Below are 17,067 nucleotides of genomic sequence, written 5' to 3'. Positions count from 1 at the left end.
GTCATGTTGATGGGCCCAGTCTTGGGCAGGTAGCCACTACTACTGTGAATTCCTGAGTATAAAGTAGCTATGCCTCACAGTTATGGACAGTTTAAGATGAAGTTCTGCATTGCATTTTGGGAGAACAGAGTCCTTGACAGGCTTGAGTAGACAGGGTTGTAGCCTCCACCTAGCCCGTCCGTGTGCTGGCCTGTACCCTGCCCACATTTCCCAGGTTCCCCTGGAGAGGATAAAAGCGCAGCTTGTCACTTGGTGCCTTGAGTTGAAAACCTTGTACCAATGGTTAGTATCGTGTGGGTACCTGAACCTGTTAGGTTTATGATGTGAGCAGGATTGCAAATGACTCCGAGGCAGATTACTGGGGAACGGTGGGTTTGTTAGAACAGTTACTAATGCAGGGACAGACAGAAGCAGCAGCATGGTGAGGTCTCTGGGGAGAAATGTCAAAGGACTGGGCCTCTTCTAGGTTTTGCAGGGAGTTGTTCCTCATAAGGGCCAGCAGACAGGCTCTCTGCTCCCCAGACAGGAAGCCGGGAAGGGGGTGGGGAGCAGGATGTGTTGGCACCAGTGCTCACTTTGATGCTAATGCACTTCCCAGGTGAGAAATTATAGTGTCCTACTGGGCATCCATCAGTATCTGTGAAAGGGAGGGGTCTTCAGCTGGAGTGGCAGCTGTTTTCTGACATTAAGCTCTTACTTAAGCACTCCTTAAGGTGGCCCCATGCCCTCCACGGGCCAGCCACACTGGCAGTGGTTTTACGCGCAATACCACCCCCCATCCCCATCTCAACTGTGTGGTAGGCCTGTGCCGGTGCCGGTGCCAGCTATGGAGAACAAACCCACAAGCCAGAGTCAGTGTCTGCTGCAAGGTCATGGCAGAGAGGGGTCGGGCTGAAACCCAAGTCTGCTCATGATCCCCATTTTACATTTGCCCTTCTGGAAAGCCCCCTTCCAACATTAAAGGTAGCACTCATCAACTAGACTAATAAAGCAATATTACTGTGTCTGAAGTGAAAAGCACAATTAGTTTCTAATATCTACCCTGGGGCTTTGCTATTCGAACACAGAAACTGCCTCTATCGGGTGCTCCACAGCTTCTGAGCGCGCTCCGAGGAAACTGCCAGCTAGCATGAGTAACCATGCCAGACCTTCATGTTTCGGTTTTGCCTGTGTTGCTGTGATAAAACGCCTTGTCAAAAGCAACCAAGGGGAGGAGGGTGTCTTTGGCTGGTGGCTTCAGGTAGCACTTTATTATTTCAGGGAAGTCAAGGCAGGCGCCTGAGGCAGGTAGTGCACCATCTAGCAGCAGAGAAAGAAGGCATGCACACCGGGCTTACTGTCCAGCTAGCTACCATTCTCTTACATGCTTCAGGACACAAGGATGCCTACACCCACCTCAAGACAGTCCCCTACACACACCTGCACGCCAGCCTGCTCTGAACAACACTCACTCACACTGTCTTCTTCCTAGGACGTGATTCTGGTTGTACCAAGCAGACAATCAAACTAACCATGACAACGTGTGAGGTTGTTTCTCTGCATCTTAGGGCTCAAGAGAGGTGACAGGGCCATTACTGTTGTATGTATTTTGCTTTCATTTTTTATTGCCTTACTCTTCTTTGTGTTGCTGGGCAGAAGATACTGTACTGGACCCAGTAGCAATAGACAGGTGAAAGAGACATGGCTCCCAGGACCCCTGTGTCTTAAGAGGACACAGCCCATGTTTGGTGATGGGTATGAGCAGAGGACTGTGGGAGGCCACAGTGGGTCTTGGGCAATCGAAGTGACCCTGGGAGAGGATACTACTGAAGGATGAGTCTGTGTTCTTATTAGGTGGGAGAAAATGGGAGTGAACCAAAAAAGACTTGACGTATGTGGAGAATGACAGTGGTTTTGGTGATACAAGAGGAGCATTTACTCCTTCTAAGCCTCAAGAGATGATGGTGGAGAGAAGACGAAGCAAAAGGATGCTTAGCTGATCGAGGGCCCATGGAGGAGAAGAGGGCTGCTCAGATGTGGGACAAGAAGACAAAGCACTGAGGAGCCAGGGAAGGCTTCTAAGAGGAAGTCAGTCATGAAGCTGTATTCTGAAGAGGGTGTTAGCACACGCTGGATGGAGAGGGCACTTCCCAGATAGTAGAGCAGAAGGGTGGAGACCCAGAGGCATGAGTGAGCCCGCCCGGCTCTAAGGTCGTAGAGGGCTTGTTGGGGCTGGAGCCCAGGCTAGCCTGGGGAAGTCCACAGCCTCCTTTGCCCAGGGAGAAACTTTCCGCCGGTGGAGACTGAACTAGGAATCCTTTGAAAAAGACCAGCCCCTTAAACCCAGAAAGACAGCTGTTTCCTCACTTGGAAACAGGCAGTGTGTCCATGTTTGCACTGGATTTGAAATCTCCTTAGCACCCTTGGAATCAGTCGGTAAGCTGTTCCTCCTGCCATCTCACCTCCATCTAGCTCAGGAAAGCGGTAGTTGCTGGCCGAGGAACTCGGGCTTTCTCTGTTAGTCCTGTATTAAATCCATTTGTTTCTGATGATGGTATACCATTCACCACAAACTTAATTGCTTAAAATAATGACAATGATGAAAACATATAATGAAAAAGAGCTCTTCAGGCCAGAGTCCAAGATTGAGGTGCAGGCAAGAGCATGTTCCTCTCCAACTGTATGGAGACTGTCCCATCCCTTTCCAGCGCCCAAGGGTGCTGTAGCCCTGCTTTCATAGGCTTCTTCCTTTTTAACCCACCAGCTGGCCGGGGACCTTCTGCTCTACCCAGATTAAAAGCTTGGACAGACAAGGAGAAGCTTTTCCTGTGCTGTTATTTGGGAGGCTGTGTTTCCTCTGGCATTAGGCAGCAGTGAGCTATGGCAGTGGATGGCTGGGGAGCATCAGGAGTGTAACACACGTTATACTGAGGAAAGGACAAGTCCAATTTGACTCACTGAGAAGCTGGCTGTAGGAGTGGCGTTACCACCTCACCAACTTCACACCCGAGCGTGTTTATGCCAAGTGTCTTTCTTTCAAGACCCTTTAACCTCCCCCAAGCATGTGACAGAGAGGGGAGAACAACAAAAGAAAAGACATGTGCTCAAAGCTGTAAGAACCAGAGGACCAGGAAATCTGCTGTGAGACTGTCTCCTACAATGACAGGGAGTCTATGCCATGAAACCTCACCACTATGGCTGCCTAAACAAGATCTGAAGAAGGCCAGCACGAGCTGACAGGCTGACACGGAAGGGGATGGGGCTGTAAGCCTAGTCAAAAAGCTACAGCCAGCTAAGGGATGCTGGGGGCGGGAGAACCAGTCTTCCCCAGGGATGAGCCCCCTGATTGGTTATCCAGTCCTGACTGGTCCGTCTTGAAGTCGTCACATACATGTACATATAAGTCACACTAATGAACGCATTAGGTTGAATTCATCTATGTATACATGTATGCATGAATATACATGTGTGTGTGCATGCACAAGTGCACATGATTAAAAAGAATGACATCATGAATTTGAGAGGCAGTGAGACCAGGGCTCATGCCAGCATTGGAAGGAAAGGGAAACAATGGTGTACTTATATTTTAATTTAAAGAATTAGATTTTATAAAGACCTCATACTGATACATGTATGAATTCACAGAGACGGTGGCAGCATGTGCAGGGCCTGCACCAGTCTAAGCAGACGGGTCCCAGCCCTGAGGGGACGTGAGCACAAGTCCTCATTCAGGTTTGTGTGAAAGTAACACGCTCCCTCCTTCAAAGCTGAAAACATGGCTGACAGATCACTCTCTAGACCAAACAGCTCAATGTTGTGCCTAAGGTGGGATTCATTGGCTCCTAACGGCAGCTGCTGTTACAGCTCTTGGCTCTAGGTCTGATGCTCCACCAGGGCCTCTAGGAGTTTTTCTGGGTTCCTGCAGCCTGGTTGCTTTTCCAGCTCAGCCTGCCCATTGCTCTGCTGTCCCTGACACGTCTTCTTTCGTCTTGGTACTGGTTAGCCTCACTGATGACAACAGGCAAAAACTACTTGGAAGAAGCTCTTTACGGGGCTAATGCTGCTGCAGAAATGGGGTCAGCATGGGAGTGTCTCTCAGAGCTAAGTGGTCTGGGTGTCCTGCTTATATAGTCAGCGAAGAGGTATTTGAACCAATCACAGGACACCTTACCTGTTAATGATGTTTTTGTGTTTGGACTAATCACAACATACCTCACATTAACGGTGCAGTTTGCATTTGGGCCAACCATAGTCTTCCCCCTTTAGCTCCCATCACACCAGGCTCCCTGTTAGGCAGCCTAGGAAATGGTACTGCTGGTGGCTTAAGAAGCGATTGTAGGCTCCCTGGAGTTCAGCAGGCTCACAACAGCAAAACCTCCCGTATAAACTGCTCTGAGTGGAAGTCACTGAGGGTGGGACCTGGTGCAGTCAGCTGCGATCCTTGTGTAATTCTCCGGTTTTGTCCATGGACTGGTCAAGATGGCTGGTGCTAGCCTAGGACAACTTAACTGGCTGTTTCACTAATGACCCAAGGTAGCCAAAGCAGCATGAAAAAGTCCAGGGCTTCCACTCGGGGAGTCAAGTTGCCGCATGCCCCATTTTCTTTGCTTGTTTGTAGGAAAGGGTAGGGTCGCAGTAAGAGCTCTCTGCTGTAAACGCTGGTAGCGGTTTTGATAGACTTTAACAATGCTTTAACACGCACGTGCTTTGTGCTCCAGGGAGAGGTGGCGTCCCTGTTTGTCTCACCATCATTACAGCCACATGCTATCCTGTTATTTTCTCCTATTGTCATGTCCTGTCTACCCCCTTCTTAGAAGGACCTGCGTCATTTCACTGAGCTACCCTGACAGTCCAGAACAATCTTGTCACAAGTTCTTTGGCAGTGATGACTTGCAATTTGCTGCCCTTCGTGAGGACCCAAGTTCAGATTCCAGCCTGCACACATGTCAAGTTGCTCACACTCACCTTTAAGGCCAGCTCTAAGGGGACCTGACAGGCTCTCCTGGCTTCTGCAGGCTCCTGCATGCATGTGCACACACCCACACATAGACACACAAATACGTACATAATTTAAAAAACTCTTTAAAGCACAGTAAAAACAATTGCAAGTCATCACTGCATCTCCATTGGCTTAATCTGAACTGCAAAGTCCCTTTGCTACATAAGGAAACGTTGACAGGTTGAGCCTGATAGTAGCCCCGCTACTGTCACACTATAATACCTCAAGGTCATTAGGATTTCCAAGTAGGAGAACAATGTCCTTGCAAGCTGGACCATCCACAGCATCCCTGGTTGTTGTTTGTGGAATTAGGTGATGTTTCTCAGAAAAGCAAAGAGGGAAACCACACGTTCCGCACCCTACCCTTAAGGGTTTTTATTTCGACTGGTGGTATTAATTAGGGATGGTTGTAATAATGAAGTTAAGACAGTACATGCCCAAGGAAGCTGATGCAGCGTGCACAGTTCTGCATCCCAGAGGCATAGCTCAGTCCCTGCTCCTCACAAATGCTTTTATTCTGGGTAAGTCCCCTCATGTCTGGGGCCTTAGTTTCCACATCCATAAATAAAATAGTTTCATCATTAAGGTTAAGGGTTGTTACGTGTTACTGTGGCGGGTTGTTCTATTTGTTTACCACAGGGTCTCATGTATCCCAGGCTGGCCTTGAGCCCACTATGTGGCTGAGGCTATCCTGACCTTCTGATCCTCCTGTCTTAATGTCCCACAGAGCTGGGGACCAAAGCCTGAGTTGGAGTCAGCTCACCAGAGTGCTTTCAAGCATCCTTCTGGAACTTTTGGCAGTTTGTTATTTGTTTTTCTCTCCTGTCCATGCATTGCTGTTACAAAGCCATGTCTTTAGACTTTTATCTTATTTCATGGATTTTTCTTAAGTGTCACTCACTTCCACTGTTCTCCTGGTGGTGGGGGTGGGGCCTTAGCCTTTTTGCATTAGAAGGCCTCCCATTTCTTACCTTATTGAAGTTCCTGGAGCTGGGAGTCATTAGGCCCCACTTCCTGCCTCAGATTCATCATTGGCTAATGGCAAGACCTAGGGGGATTGCTTAATGTAATCTATAAAACATGGATAATTACATGTCCTCTGTCCACAACAGGGGCATGTTATGGGGGGGGGTCAAATGAGGTAACAGCTGTAAAAGTTCTTCACTAAGTCTAAGGCTGCTCAAAACAACATGTTGTAGCTATTTTAGTATCATTAAGCAGATAGTCTTTGGAAGTGGTTCTGGAACTTCTTGTATGTATGTGTTCAAGCATGTTCATATAAATAAGTATGTGTCTGTATGTGTGTGTGTGCATTAATGTATGTACATTTTAAAAGGATTTGTTATTTATCTGTGTGAGTGTGTGTCTCTGTGTGTGTGCATGCCACCAGTGTGTGAGGGCTTGCCGAGGCCAAGAGAGTAGGAACCCCTGGAGTTGGAGTTTCAGCCACTGGACACAGGTGCTAGGAACGGAACTGGGTCCTCTAGAAGAGCAACACGTGCTCTCAACTATTGAGCCAGCTCCCTAGCTTGCTCTCTCTCCCTCTCCCTCTCTCTCTCTCTCCGTCTCTTTCTCTCTCTCTGTCTGTGTGTGTGTGTGTGCATGCCTTCAAACTTTATTAGCTTTCAGAAAGGACAGACAGGACCATGCCTCCATCACTGGTCTTCTTCATCCATTCTTACCTGCCCCTGTCTCAGCTCTGGCTGTAGGTAGCAATCATCTGTTCTCCAGGCCCTCCTATCCACCTTCTCAGTTGAGAGGCATGCACATTTTCTCATTAGTAGCTCTGGAGAAATACGTTATTTCTTCCTGAGGGCTCCTGCAGCTCAGGGATCCCTTCATGATAGAAAGGAAGAGGTGCTGTTAGTTCAGCTTCGCTGAGCAGCATGGTGGTTTCTGGCCCTCCCTGGATACCTAAAGAGTTCTGTTACGTGGCACAGGGGCGAGGCTGGGGGAGTATTTCAGACACCACATGGTAAGGAAAGGGAAATCTAATGCCTTGCCTGTGTTTGTTTTTGGACAAGAACAACAACAAAAATCTTTGGCCACACCAGGTAGGTGAGGAGAGCGTAGGTAGAGAAGTTTTGCAATGCCAGCTTCGGGGTTTGGTTTTGCTGTTGTTGTTTTTCTTTCTCTTCAAAGTAAAGGTTTATCTCTTTCCCTTCTGAGTCAGGGATAGCACGTGGTCCTTGAGTTGTCTGACATGAAGTCACCTGTGGATGCTAAGCAGATAAGCGGTTTAATGTGCTTTGGGAAAGCTCAGGCCTCACTCTGTGTAGCAGGGCTGGGCTCGCCTCTATGCACATTTCTGCCTGTAGGTTACGGAAGATTGGGGCCAGATTTTGAAGCTTGGGTTACTCTGGTCTCAGACAAGCCTCCAAAGAGCCCTTGTTCACTCCTCCTGGCATTTTGCTAAGTGTCAGAAGTATTCCATTAGTTATCAGAACAAAGATCACATTCGCTGTGAGGAATGCTGTATTGAACCCTCTCCAAGCCGTTCAGAACAGATTTGAGAAGAGAGATACAGCAGGTCACGGAAAAAGCCTGCCTACAATATGTGTGATTCAGAGGGTTGGGATCCTGGCTTGGAATATGGAGCCCTGGGGCTTCGGGGAACTCCTCGTGGTGGCCTCAATCGCCTTCATTAAGAGCGGAGGGGAATTTCCTGTGTGAGTAACTGGCGTTCCCTTCATCAGCACTACCTGCGCACACTGTCGAATCTGTCCTAGTGATAACGAAAGCTCATTTCTGTGCGCTACCTTAGTCCTGGCCATCCCTGAGACGCTGAGCTGAGTCAAAGATGTCACGCTGGCTAGCTATAGTGTAGGGCAGGGTGCGCCCTGGGTGTGGGAGTCCCGCCCTCAGGGAGCCGCTCTCAGGGAGCCCGCTCTGCCCGGTGCAGAGCCCACTGCTGTGGTTGCAGGTGACCTCACTGCAGGAGAGGCTTGGAGGGAGGCTGCTGCGGGTTTCTGCACTGCTCAGCCTTCTGTTGCTCCTTGGAATAAGTGCTCACAGCCCTCCTGGCAGCCCAGGATTTTCAAGTCCTTGCTTCCTTAGCCCTGACAGGCTCCCCTCTGCATGTAGAATTCTTTGTCTCATTTCCACTAACAACAAGAAGCAGAACTGTTCACACAGAGTGGTGGTTCACCCTGCACAGGAGGCTGGATGATCCTCTCCTCCCCCTGCCGCGGGTAGGGCAGTCCTAGCCCCTGGAGGCTACAATTGCTCCCTTAGTTGGAGGTCTTTTTCAGACGTGATCAAGTTAAACATCTTGGGATGGGAAGATGATTCTGGATTATCCAGGCAGTCTTCCTATTTTCAGTTTAAAAATTAATTTTTAGAGTCAGCATACAAAGGGTTTCATAGTGACATTTTCATATACATATGCCAGTCTACTCAGACCTTAATAGAAGAGGAATCGACTGTAATGGTGGGGGAGGAGAGGGTAACAGAATGCATGTGGATCAAGGCAGACATGCTTGAATGGGAAAAGGGACCAGCAGGAGGGGGTGAGAAGAAAAGGGAAGGGCACTGGGGGAGGGGACTTAAATGCAACGTGAGTGTCGTTATAAAAGTGGACGGATAGGGATTTGCTGAGCAGGCAGAGGACGAGGAGACAGAATAGAAGGCAGGCTACCTGCAGACTGAAGGGATGTGGTCACTGGATAGTCATGTGTTGCGCGGTGGTGGGGTGCGTTATAGAGAATGTGATTTCGGGGTTTTGTTGCTGTGTGGATGTTGTAGAGTCTGTTACACAAACCGAGTTGGCCATGTCAGTAGGTGACAGAGTCTGACACAACCACTGTTGTGTGCTCTTTACTGAAGACGTCATGAGGCACAGGATCGCAGCCCAGAGGGATCAAGGTCCTGCGGATGCCAGCCTTTCAGGGAGCAGCACTGACTTCAAACTTACCGCCTCTGGGGCTATGAGGGTGTTCACTGATTGTGGAGTTTGCCAGAGTGGCCGAGGAAGCCAACTCCACCATCCAAGGCCGTGGCTCAATTCACAGTACTCATGTGTAAGCCACGCAGATTGGCCTCCCTCGTTTTATAGCATGAGAAGCACTCTGTGCTTAGATAGACAGATGACAGGCCATGAGTCCCAGAACGTGTGTGTATGTGTATGTTGTGAGCATGCATGTGTGTGTGCATGAGTGTGCATGTGTGTGTATTGTAGAGCATGTATGTTTGAGTGTGTGTGTTGTGAGCATGCAGGTGTCTATGTGTGTGCACGTGTGTGTATTGTAGAGCATGTATGTTTGAGTGTGTGTGTTGTGAGCATGCAGGTGTCTATGTGTGTGCACGTGTGTGTGTTGTGAGCATGCAGGTGTCTATGTGTGTGCACGTGTGTGTGTTGTGAGCATGCAGGTGTCTATGTGTGTGCACGTGTGTGTTGTAGAGCATGCATGTATGTTTGAGTGTGTGTGTTGTGAGCATGCAGGTGTCTATGTGTGTGCACGTGTGTGTTGTAGAGCATGTATGTATGTTTGAGTGTGTGTTGTAGAAGGAGGCACTTGAGAATGTATGTAGGAGGGTACATGCAGAGGCTGAGGGCAACCTTGGTCATCATTACTCAGGTGCCATCTCCTGTGTTCACTGACACAGGGTGTCTCACTGAGCTGGAACCGGCCATGCAGCCCGGCTGGCCAGCAAGCCCAAGGTGTCCCTTCATTTCCCCTTTCCCAACATTGGGATTACAAACACTGTGCCTTCGCAGGAGAGGGGGTGTTTGTTTTAATGTGGGTTCCAGGGCTCCAAGCCAGGTCCTTGAGCTTGCAAGGCAAGCATTTTATGAACTGAGCTGTCTCCCCCACCCAAAGCCCCCGTCCCTGACTATCAGCACACTCTCCCTGTCCCCCGACTACAGGATAGCTGCTGGGTCCAGGCCAGACGGAGCCCCTGGAGCCCTCTGCTTCCTCCTCTGGTTGCCTTTCAGGCACATTGTATTTTCTTCAAGTCTCCATGAACCTTTTCCTTGTAAAAGCATGTGGTCCTCATGGACCCCTGTGGATGCGGCAGCCATGGGAAGACGGGTCCCTTTCAGTGAGCACAGCAGGGAGACCATTGCCTTCTAGTGCTGAAGACACTTTTTTTCTTGGCTTTGGGAGAACCAGTGTTTGTTGTTTCTGTTTTTCTATTTTCTGGTAACTTCTCATTCTAAGTTGTCCATGTCCATCATCTTCTATGAGTGTGAATTTGGCATTTGAAGACTGTACCGTTTGTTGTTGGCTTTGATTGCTTGCCAATCATTTATTCGGTAGCATTCATTAATACAATAAATGCCCAGATGTAGCCCGTCAGAGCTCAGTACCCAGGTGGGTGCCCTAGTTAGGGGAACAGGAACTGTCTCTGACATGAACTCAATGGCTGACTCTTTGACCTCCCCTCCCCAACCCCAGGGAGGAGCAGCCTTGCTAGGTAGGCCACAGAAGAGGACATTGTAGCCAGTCCTGAAGAGACCTGATAAGCTAGGATCAGATGGAAGGGGAGGAGGACCTCCCCCATCAGTGGACTTAAAGATGGGCAGGAAGGAGATGAGGGAGGGAGAGAGGGTTTGGGAGGGAATGAGGGAGGGGACTACAGCTGGGATACAAAGTAAATAAACTGTAATTAATATTAAAAAATAAATTTTTAAAAAGTTTTAAAAAATACAATAAATGATACAGAGAGTAATCGGCTTGGCAGGCTGTTTAATGTCACACAGCATTGCTTTCCTCATTTAGAAAAGGAAGCGAGACGAGCTGTTTCACTGCTTGTGTGAATGGCTACATGGTGGCAGCAGGAAAAGGGTTTTATGGCTGTTTGAATGCTGCACATGTCGTTTGTATGTACTGTACTCGCTATTTTGAGAGATCAAGTGAAACTCTAGGGAGAGCGCCTGCATCCTCCACTGAAATAAGGGCAGTGGACACATTCTTAGGGTAGTGCGAGGGAGATGCATTGTGGGATTGCTTTCCATATTTCTAATGAAGAAGAAGATGAAGTGATATATGGCAAGTTGACATGTAAAAAGTGGTGGAAGGAGCTGGGGAGGCGGCTCAGTTAGTTGGGGAGGTGACGGCAAGCACTCCTCATCACACTGGTGGGAAGCAGGGACAGGACGATCTCTGGGGTGTTTGTGAGCCAGCTGAGCCTGGCAGTACTGGGGCAGCAAGGGATCGAGTCCCAAAGGAACAAGAAGGAGGAGCAGGATATATAAACACACATGTACCTGTACACTCACACACACACACACACACACACACACACACACACACACACACACACGAAGTGTGGCATGGAAATTCAGAGAGGGAGAGCTATCTGGAATCCAAGGGAAAAAGCATTGCTTTTGCTGTGAGCCTGTCACGTAAAAGATGCTCAGAAGCCATAATTCATGTTAGAGTCATTATCATTTTTGTGTTAATGAATCCAACAGAACTTGCAGAAAATCAATTTTAAAGTTATTTTTTTTTTCCTTTTCAGCCCACAGAGGGTCAGCCTGGGGCAAGGGTTACTGTTGGAGAAGCCTCGGGGGAGAGGGGTTAGGAGCAGCATCGACTCAGTGTCTGCTCTGGTCAGGCCCTTTGCCCTACAGGTGATCCCATTCAGTTCCCCTTAAGCCCCTGTAGTCCCAAGAGCCACTGGGGCTCAGATTACAGCTCACACTGGCAGCAGCTTGGACTCCCAAGAGGGCTTCCCTTACTCACACTGAAGAATGAATGCACTCCCTGTTCTTTCCTGCAAAGCCAGTCCGTAGCTCTCGGTGCCATGCTTGGCAGTCAGCCTCTGCTGTGGTCCCCACGTGGAGGTCGAGGCTGTGTCATCAGCCCTCAGTGCAGTGCAGTAGGGGGTAGCCGTTGCGGCCACGCCTGGAGCTCAGGACTTCCTGGAGCCACGTGGAGGAGGCGTGCTGGAGAGAGGAGCTGGACATGGTTACCCAGATCACAAAGGGCAGAGCCGGCCAGGCTGATGGAATCTCTGGGCTCTTCTTACATCCTGTGGTACCATCTTTGTGCCAGTTAAATGCTGACCCTCCTTACATTACCCTCAGGGATGCCTTGCCTAGCAGAACTTTGGATATGGAAACATCTTTGCTTGAATGTATCTCTCTCTCAGATCTCTGCTGGCTTATCTCTTGCTTTTGTGAAAATCTCAAAGGATACCTCTTTCTCTGGTCCAAGCCTTTTTCCCAATGGGAGGACACATTTCACTCTCAGGTGCTCTTGTGTATTGAATAACACGCTTGGCTCTGAGTGCCATCTTTGCTGAACTCTGCCCATTGATTGTTCTGCCTTATAGGAACTGGTTTCCCCTAATGTCCATTTGCTTGTTCTTATTTCTTCGTGTTGGGACACATTGAATTAACATGCCCTTAGGGCATTCCTGGAAGCCCAGGTACATGGCACCCACGAGCACAGTTTATGACTTGCCTGCCCTTGGGACGTGGCTGATTCTGCAGCAGGAGTCTGGAGAACAGGATGCATGCAGACAATGTCTGGAGTTCAAGTCTCCTCCAGGGCTCATTACCAGGAGGACCCAGTCTGTTCTGAAGATTGCTGCTGTAGTCTGTTTTGGAGGGTGACAGTGTGCGGGCACTACCCTATGAACCTCACCCACTTGGCAGGCAGGGAATGGGTCATGGAGGTTAAGGTCTTCTTAAAGCTTGGCATCCTCCTGCTGGAGCTGGAGAGATCCTTGGCTGTTGAAAGGGCTTGTAGCTCTCCCAGGGGTCCTGGTTCAGGTCCCAGCACCCATGGTAGGTAGCTCCAGCTCCAGGGGATCCAACACCCTCTTTCATCCTCTTCAGACACCTACACACTTGTGTCATGTACACATACACAGAGACAGCATACATATACATAGATACAAATACAATGTTAAAAAGTAATAAAAGTATAAGTTTGGAGCCACTCCCAAACCTTCCATCCACCCCTGTGCCTGGATTCCTCGGCTCCTGCCTTCTGGGAGCACCCCCAATGGAACACACTCATCATCCCACAAGCTCCTCCCTTCCTCCCCAGCTGCAGAGAGCATAGGGGGAGGGGTCTCTTTCTTCCTGCAGGCTCAGAGCCTACCCCTCACCTTACCCAGTAGTGGAGCAGAGGCAGACCTGGCCAGGGGTTCGCTACACAGCAGTCAGCCAGGAGAGCTGTGGTGTCCATCATCTTAGTTTTTATTTCACCGAGTGCTCAGAATTTTGCTTCTTATCTTTTGTAGACACCAGACAATTTACTGCCGTGTGGAAGGAGAGAGCAGGGAGCTGCTGTATGTATCTTGAGCCAGAAGTAGAGGCAGCCTTCAGACGCAGTATCTCCGTACTTAGGAGTTTGTGATACATAGCACCATATTTCCTCAGGCTAGAATTTGGTGCTAAAGACTAGGCTGCAAAACGCTGGCTTGGTGAGTGTTTTTGCTTGCTAGAGAACAATGCAGAGTTAGGATGTGGCAGGAAGGGCCCCTCTTCTCCTGTGGGCATTATCCAGATACAGTTCCTGCTGTGGTTCCAACAGACCCTGACAGGGGACTTCCACCATCCTTACCTCAGTCCCCTCGCTCCAGGAGGATATGATCATTCTGGCCCCAAACATCCTCGTTGTCTTTTCTGGGGAAAGACTCATTTCTCCTAGCAACTTGACTGTGTGTCTGTGCACAAGGAATGCTACTTCTCTGACTAAGGAAAACCCTAGCCCGCCTCAGAAAAGCCTTGCAAGGAAACTTTGGCACATGCAGGGCATTAGGGCAACCCTCTGTAGAGTTCTCGCCCCTGCCAGCTCTAGGCCTTCCTTCCTGAGGCTTCTTGAAGGTAGCGTCACAGGGCTTGCTGCTCTCTGGGATGCTCACTGAAAATGGTTAATGTTAGCACAGCTGAGGGCTGGGCCTGGGCCTGATGGAGCTGCAGGAGTAAAGAGAATGGAAATAAACACGGAAAGCATAAGAAACATAAACAAGCCTGCTTCACAAAGGTCCCTCACTGCCTGTTCTACGCTCCACTGGAAATTAAGAGGTGGCCAGTCAGCTATCGCTTACACGTGACTGGCAGCCTTGCCCGGGTGGCTTTTAGCTCACACGGGCAAGCATAGATTAGGACTCTAAATTCCTTACTCCTTTAAAAAATGCATGCATGTGCATTTGCATGTTCATGTGTGTATAAATGCACACATGTGTGACCTGGGTATATTTCTTAGTTGGCACATACCTTTTTAAAAATTGTTTTTTAACAGTTTCTCACTAGCCTGGAACTTACAAGTAGACTAGGCTGGCCAGTCAGCAAGCCTTAGGGATCTGCCTATCTCTGCCTCCCAAGTGCTGGAATTCCAAACCCACTTCACCATGCCCAGCTTTTTAAACGTGGGCTCTGAGGAGAAGACTAGGGTCCTCATGCTTGCAGAGCAAACCCTTCACCGGCTCTCTCTCTCTAGCCTGCTTCAGCCTGTTCTCCAGCTGTTCTCACTCTGAGAGTTCAGGGTTCTGCTGGGACTTCCTTCCCAGTCTACCTGCTTCCCTAGTTGTCTGCTGTCTGGAATTTTCTCATCCAAAAAAGAACATTTTGATTCCTACTTAGAGGGAGGTGGCCTTGGCTGAAGGACCACAGTTGATTAATACTCTTTAGATAAAATATAACATTTCATTTGGTCCCAGCATGTTTTATCACTACCCAGCCTTTTGACTATTTCATAGCAAAGAAATAAAACAAACGCAATAGTTAAGGAAGGGGACTTGCTTCCTTTGGATATCAATGACTGGAGCCACTCATTTGTGTTTTACCATTTTCAGTGGTTAATTATTATTTTTAATTAAACTAACTTTATGTGTGTGAGGGTTTGCCTACAGGCATGTCCCTGCACAGTGTGTGCAGTGTCCGAAGAGGCCAGATCTCCTGAGACTGGAATTACAGAAGGTTGTAGGCCACTATGTGGTTGATGAGAATTGAAACCATGTCCTCTGCAAGAGCAGCAGCCAGTGCACTTAACCTCTGAGCCACCTCTCCAGCCCATCAGTAGTTACTTGGTAAAAGTGAACACCCATTAAATACTAGTCATTTTGGTAGGCCATGAAGATACAGATAAACAAGACCTAGCCTCCAGGACGCCTGTATGCTAGTGACTCTGACAGGAATATAACCACACATAAGAAAAGATGGCTGTGCTATGACAGCTCATGGGGTCCAATGGGAGGTCAAAGAAGGACATGTTTTCTGTAGCAGAGTGCTTTGGAGTTTAGATCAGGCCGAATGTAGTAGTTAGGCACACATTTCTGGTTCTATGCCGGGAAGGCAGCATAGGAGGCGGAGACGATACAGGCTGGGGCTGGGAAGGCCTATAGAGAAACTGCGGGGGCGGTGGCAGGGCTGTCCATCCAGGGACGGGGAGAGAGGATGCAGTAGGCATCTACACTGGCCAAGCGAAAGAATGTGGGCTTCCTGCAGAGAGGAGGTCCAAATGCAAGAGCCAGTTCATGTGTGGGATGGGGTGCGGTAGACGGCCAGCAGAGGACTGATGAACCAAGAACAATATCAGTTCCCTGGGATTGTTGAAAATACAGATTCTCAGGCCCAAGTCAGAGCTTCACAATCTGTTAAAACGCGTGTTGTAGGTGATTCTGCTGGTCACTCTGAGCGAGGCTCTGAAGAACGAGAAGGGAGTTTGTCTACGATGCTGAGCCTCCCCTGGGCCGTGCTAGTTCCAGGTGGATGAGGCAATGTCCAGGAGCTATTGCTAAGCTTAGCCCACAAAGGGCTGCATGGGGGATGCCAAACGGCTTATCACAATTGCAGAATCAGGCCCCTCTCAAAGCTGCCAGGTTACAAGGTTACTGTGACTATCCACACACACACACACACACACACACACACACACACACACACACAGAGGAGATTTACTTGTATCACCTAGGACAGACTAAAGTTAGGCGTGGCGTAGTGGCTGATGCTCAGTACTGTGGTACAGTCAGATGATCAGACTATGAGGCAGGCCATCTTTGTAAATGAGTATGAGTTTAGCACTGGGGTTGGGGTGAGACAGGTTCACAGCATGACATCTAAAACATCATCACTAATGGCTCCAGCTGTCACTCACCTGCCTGGAGGGTATCTCCTGAAATGTCACATCCTAGGGTTTCACCAAGAAGTAAACCTAGTTCTAACCCACTAGGAGAAACTGAGGCGCTAAAATGGAGTGACTTACACAAAGCTCCCGAGCTAGTCTACTGGCCTCTTTTCCACCGTTGGCAGAGCTGAGGTTCAAACTCCTGATTCTCGGCTTCAGGGGTGTGCAGTACTGTGATCTCCATGTCTCTGATCTCTGAACAGATCAGAGATCTGTAATGTGTCTTATTGCCTGTGCCAGTGTCATCTCTGTGACAAATACCCTGACTAAAAGCCACACAGGGGAAAGGGTTCATGTGGCTTACAGTTCCAGGTGATGGTCCATTATTGCGGGGAACTCAAGGTAGGAACAAATCCTCACAAGAGCAGATAGGAGCGAGTGCAGCCATGCCGCCTGCCCGCTCGCTCTCAGCTAGCTACTGCCTTCCACTTCACCTACTTTAGGGCCCGGCTTAAGGAATGGCGTTGGCGTGCTTTTTAAACCGTTTATTTATGCTTCATATACCTCTTCCTCCCTTCTCCACCCAGTTCCTTCCAACACCCCAATGCCAGGTCGGAGGGAGAGAAGGTCAGTGGGGAGAAGGGGCCGAGTTCGCTTTAGCTGCTTCCTGCTGGTTAGGGTTGTCGGGTTCCTTGGGGCAAGTCCAATTTTCATTTCATCTCTACACCTTCTTCTTGTCACACTGTGTCAGCAGCGACCAGGAACAGAGGGAGCAGCAGCAGCCTTCTTTCTCGGAGTTCCCCAACACCGTCTGGGCTCTGGCCTTTACTCCCTCTCAGAGTCCTCAGACTTACACTATCTGCAGCTGGCAAAGAGCCCCTCTCAGAGCCCACACTAGGCAATAGGCTGCTGCTGTGGACCATCTGAGTCAGTCCCGTAGCCCATACCTGGGATTAAAGCAAAACATGCTTACACATCATAAACCAAAGTGTCCACAGCAGAATGGTGCCGCCCACCACGGGCTAGGTCTTCCTGTATCAACTATCAAGGCTTGCCTACAGA

At 49.2% G+C, this 17,067-nt stretch overlaps 1 protein-coding gene across 1 annotated transcript in view; it reads left to right on the top strand.

Moving 5' to 3' along the window:
* The window catches only part of Thsd4 (thrombospondin type 1 domain containing 4), a 516,099-nt gene that overhangs the window by 98,970 nt on the left and 400,062 nt on the right, over positions 1–17,067 (top strand). The window lies entirely within an intron of this gene.

Source organism: Meriones unguiculatus, chromosome 1 (genome assembly GCF_030254825.1).
Source record: "Meriones unguiculatus strain TT.TT164.6M chromosome 1, Bangor_MerUng_6.1, whole genome shotgun sequence".
NCBI classification, from domain to species: Eukaryota; Metazoa; Chordata; class Mammalia; order Rodentia; family Muridae; genus Meriones; species Meriones unguiculatus.
The sequence above is the reverse complement of the archived record's forward strand: the minus strand, read 5'-3'. Positions and strand labels throughout refer to the sequence as shown.